The sequence below is a fragment of the Triticum dicoccoides genome, chromosome 4B (genome assembly GCF_002162155.2).
Source record: "Triticum dicoccoides isolate Atlit2015 ecotype Zavitan chromosome 4B, WEW_v2.0, whole genome shotgun sequence".
In the NCBI taxonomy this organism is placed as follows: Eukaryota; Viridiplantae; Streptophyta; class Magnoliopsida; order Poales; family Poaceae; genus Triticum; species Triticum dicoccoides.
In genome coordinates, this window is record NC_041387.1 from 487,733,273 (window position 1) to 487,739,076 (window position 5,804).

Consider the following 5,804-nt stretch of genomic DNA (forward strand, 5'->3'; position numbering starts at 1 on the left):
TATCTGGAAGGGGGGCCTCGGTGGAGGCCTTATCCACCCAGCAGGCGCTGCCGGCAAGCTGGCTCGGCAGCGACGGTGAGCGCGCCTCGGTCGCTTGAACAGAGAACGGGGGAGAAGGAGGAGCCCGTGGTGGGCTGGGCTCTAGGCAGTGTGCACTTAGGCCAGTGCAAAGTGGCCTTTTCTATTTTCTTTCTACAGAAAGGGGTTTAGTAATATTTTGAGCTTCCATATGATGTTGCAAAAATGTGAAACTTAGTCACATAATTACATTGCAATATCCAGCACTGCCACAAAAAGTTTGGGCATATTTGGAGTTCATTTGAATTTATTCAAAAATGAAAAGGGCATTTTAAATGTTGTTTTTGCTCTGTTAAAATGCATTAGGCCCATTTAGAGTTGATGATGATGTTGTGTTCCTTAACAGCAAATAGTTTTGGATTATTTGCTAAAAGGTGAACATTTTTCCAACAAGTTTTGATCAACTTCATTTTGCACTTTTAGTTTGAATGAAATTTAGAGAAGGAATTTGAAATGAGAGATTATCCCAACATGATTATCATTGCAAATCTCAGTAGCTTAGCATCATCATGATGGATTACTGTAGCACCATTACATAGGGGTGTTACAAATAGGGCCTTGGCTGGTCTCTACCGTGCAAGCGGTAGTACTGCACCCAGTAGCGGTAGTACCGCAACCCTGTGCGGTAGTACCACGGCTGTGTGCGGTAGTACTGCACCACACGGGCTGAGTGGGGGGATAATGGTTGGATCTTCTCCTCCACTATATAAAGGGGGTCTTCTTCCCCAAGAAGACCACCTCTCCCCTCCCCAAGCTCCATTGTTTCTCAAACCTCCATTTTCGCCTGATCTCTCTCCCTAGCCAATCATGTTAATTTTTTAGGGATTGATTGAGAAGACCCCGATCTACACTTCCACTAAGAGAAATTTGATTCCCCCTCTAATCCCTTGTGGATCTTGTTACTCTTGGGTGTTTGAGCACCCTAGACGGTTGAGGTCACCTCGGAGTCATATTCCATTGTGGTGAAGCTTCGTGGTGTCGTTGGGAGCCTCTAATTAAGTTGTGGAGATTTCCCCAACCTTTTTTGTAAAGGTTCGGTCGCCGCCTTCAAGGGCACCAATAATGGAATCACGACATCTTGCATTGTGTGAGGGTGTGAGGAGAATACGATGGCCCTAGTGGCTTCTTGGGGAGCATTGTGCCTCCAGACCGCTCCAACAGAGACGTACTTCCTCTCAAAGGGAAGGAACTTCAGTAACACATCCTCGTCTCCATTGGCTCCACTCTTGGTTATCTCTTACCTTTACTTGTGCAAGCTTTGATTGTGTTGTATCCCGTGCTTGCTTGTGTGCTTGTTGTTGTTGCATCATATAGGTTGCTCACCTAGTTGCACATCTGAACAACCTACTTTGATGCTAAGTTTAATTTGGTCAAGAAAAGCTAAAAAATGTTAGTTGCCTATTCACCCCCCCCCTCTAGTCAACCATATCGATCCTTTCAACTACTCATTTGATCTTCACTTATATATTTTTGGAGTAGTTTGTCATTTACTCTTGTGCTTCACTTATATCCTAAGAGTAAATTGTTGAATAAATTGAATATCATAAAGTTGAAATTATATGTGCTTCATATATTTGCTTGTATCATGCCTAGTAGTAGTTTCATATTGGCTTTAGAAAGTAAAATTTATTGAAGTTTGACAATCACAATACTAGTCGTACAAGTAATTCATGAACTATTAGTATATGAAAGAGAAAATTCACATAAAACTATATTATATTGGACATCTTTTATGATTGTGAATACCCATTAATTATTTTCAACTTGATCAAATTGGTTAAAGTTGGACAAGGAAGACAATGTAATGAGTTATGGTTGGGTATATTTGTATATAAGTTATATTTCTATGGATCCTCCAACATGTGGTGTTTGTTTAGAATCTTTTCCTAGCCAAATTTTCTGTACTAACCGAGAATACTGCTTGTGCATCCAAAATCCTTGAGCCAAGTTTCTTCCATGAATGTCCACCATATCTACCTATACGGTATTACCCTATCATTCCAAGTAATTTTGCATGTGCCATCTCTAAAATCTTCAAAAAAACATTTGTTTTCTGCGCATGTACCGATCATGGAGCGACGGGGCGATCAGTATCTTCCGTGCTAAGCGGGCTATGCTCATGATGGGTCTTTATTCACTTGTCCTTGCATGAGAGACGTTGGTAATTAGGATGCCCAGTCCCGTTAATCAAAAAGAAAAAATATAATAAAACAAAAGCTCCCCCTGGAAAGTCGAAAGTTTGGAGGGACTCCATGAAATCGGCTAGCGATGGCTTGTGTTTGAATGGTTGAGGGGGAGTTCAACTTTTTCATTTCTGCATGGGAACCGCTAATAATGTGTTTAGCATGGAAGATACTGAATACCGTAGTTGTGACGTTGACAGGAAAGGCACACCACTCAAAATGCATTCATCTCTATTTTAAGCAATGAGTTGTGGCATCTCTACAAATCCATGATTCCCTCTATGAAGGGCTTATCTTTTACTTTTTATGTCATTTTTTTGTTGAGTCAATTTCTTATTCCGACCTATTCTCTAGTTGGCAAGCATCATGTGGTGGGAAAGATTGAGGCACATATATCCATTCAAATATATTTGAGCATCAATTATTATTGTTGACAATTATCTCTATGATAAATGAGTTGGGATGCGAAACATTAAGCCCCTATCTTTCTCTGTGTTCGATGGATGACATTTGTTCTAAAAATATGCTTTGAGTACTAGCAATCATAGAAGACCATATGATAATTGAGTATGTGGAGCTCTTACTTAGACTTTGTTGAAAATGAGATGCATTGAAATTGCTTGGTGATTAAGAACACGACTTATTAAAGTTTCAAGAGCATGTATTGTTTAAACCATAACATGTGAATTGATGCTACTTTATCATGATGAGTTTTATGAGAAAGAGTTACTGTTATGATGCTAGGAAAAGTGATTGAAATTATCATTGATCAAACTTATGCACTATGCTAGCATTTACACTTCATAAATTATTTCTTTTATCATTTAGCTACTTGAGGACAAGCATGAATTAAGATTGGGGATGCTGATACATCTCCAACATATCTATAATTTATGAAGTATTCATGCCATGTTTACAACAATTTTATATGGTTTTGGTGCACTTTCATATGACTTTTATATGATTTTCATGGACTAACATATTAACCTAGTGCCAGTGCCAGTTGCTGTTTTTTTTTGCTTGTTTTTGGTTTTTCAGAAAATCTATACCAAACAAAGTCCAAATGCGACGAAACTTTTTGCTATTTTTTGGAACATAAGAGACCCCCGAAGCTTCAAGTGAGTGCTAGAAGATCCACGAGGAGGAGAAAAGGTATCCCCGCGTGCCCGGGTGGTGGTCACGCCCAGATACCTTGTGGCCCCTCTTCGCATGATTCCAACGCTAAAAAATCTTATATATATTCGGAAACCCCTGAAAGTTAACCTAGAACTTCGACTCCACCACCGCAAGCCTCCGTTCCGAAAGGATACCATCTGGAGGCCTTTTCCGGCACCCTGGCGGAGGGGGAAATCATCACTGGGGGTCGTCTTCATCATCCCGACGGTCTACATGACGAGGAGGGAGTAGTTCACCCTTGGGGCTGAGGGTATGTACCAGTAGCTATGTGTTTGATCTCTCTCTCTCTCTCTCTCTCTCTCTCTCTCTCTCTCTCTCTCTCGTGTTCTTGATTTGACACGATCTTGATGTACCGCGAGCTTTGTTAATATAGTTGGATCATATGATGTTTTCCTCTCTCTATCTTGTTGTGATGGATTGACTCTTTCCCTTTGAGGTTTCACTATTATCAGATTGAATACTTTTTGGATTTCAGAACACTTGATGTATGTCTTGCATGTGGATACCCATGGTGACAATGTTCTACTGATTCACTTGATATATGTTTTGGCAATCAACTTGTGGATTCCTACGGTGACATTGGGGTAATCTAGGCATAGAGGCTGATGCATGTTTCGGTCCTACTTTCTCCAGTAGAGACTTTAGGGCACTATTTGAAGTTCTTTGTGTTGGATTGTACATTATGAATCCGAATTCGTTTGATGCATATCGTATAATTGACTCACAGATACTTGTGGTGACATTGGAGTATCTAGGTGACATTAGAGTTGATTGATGCGTACCATATGGTGTTATTTTAGTACGAATTCTAGGGTTGTTTGTGACACTTATAGGAATAGCTCAATAGATTAATTCGAAAGGATAACTTTGAGCTAGTTTGCTACCTATGACAATTTCTTCTTATGTTCTCCGCTTGATAAGAACTTTCGAGTGACTGTTTGTCCCACGTTGAGGGATTTTTATATGATTCGATTATGTTAGCACTGTTGGGAGATTGCAGTACTGAAATTATGAACCATAGGACTTATTTATAAGCATTGAGACACCATTTTTACTCACTTTTGTCACTTTCTACCTTACTGTTTTTTATATTTTCAGATTACAAAAACCTATGTCTACTATCCATACTACAGTTGCACTACTACAGGATGCTGCTGACGCGACACTACGATCAGAGAACCTTCGACAAAAGTGTGTGCGATGCAATAATCGCAAACGGTGATGTAAAAAACATCAAAAAGGTGCAAAATGTTTGCGATGACGGATGCATCAAACACGGTTCAGATTTTAGTTGCGTGTGTGATGAAGGGCATACTGTTCAGTTCAGTGAACTGTTTACGATGAGACAGAAGAACAGAAAAGGGCAGCCAGATGAAGGTGTGTGCGATATACGGCATATGGTTCACTCGGATGGACTGTTTGTGATTACGGGGAACAAAAGAAATTGTCAGCCAGATCAAGGTGTGTGCGATAGAGGGCAAACAGTTCACTCGGATGAACTGTTTGCGTTGAGCCAAGATAACAGAAATAGTTCAATATAACAAGATGTGTGTGATACACGACAAACAAGTTTGTAATCGTAAATGTGTGCGAAGACTAATAATAACACAAAGGATTGCTGCTAATAAGATGTATGTGATATGCTCTATCTACACAACATCTATTGGCCATTGGGCGACGGATGGCCATCCGGGTACACCATAGGATGCGAAGAGGCATCCTATATAAGAAAGGACTAGATGTTCCACCAATAGCTCATCTAAGAGAACTCTCAAGTTAACTGTGCTCAGACTGGAGCAGCCATCAGATAGGTGACTGGATGGGAAGTTGTCTTGATGGTAAATTAACTAATGGGATGGGTAACAAAGGTCAAAGACCTCTAGGATCCATTCCATCAGTTAAATTAACCTCGAGGTCCTTGTTTTTTATTTTTATTTTATTTTTAACACATGTTAAAGAAGGTCTACCGCATTACTTTTTGACAATGTTCGATATGTGGCATACAGTTTCCATCCGAGCTATTTGTGATGGAATAAGCCGTGTCTATTGTGGGCAAACGCTTGCTGGTATACAACCATTAGGGATTGATGAATTCATCACGGACGGGTTCCCTAGTGTGGTCTGTGTTCATCTGATCATCATCTACTTCTTGTGCTAGCTCGATGTTCCTTCTATGCTAAGTTTCCATTAACTGATGGCGTTTTATGAGCATGCCACCATTTCCCACCATTTCCTCACTTTTTTCCCGCCACCCAGTGATAATGCGCATAAACCTAGGCGGCACGCGACGCACGGAGGCAACAAGCACAGCATGTAGCACATCCACCTTTTCCAAGCATGCCAACCCACCAAAGCGCCGCCTCTACC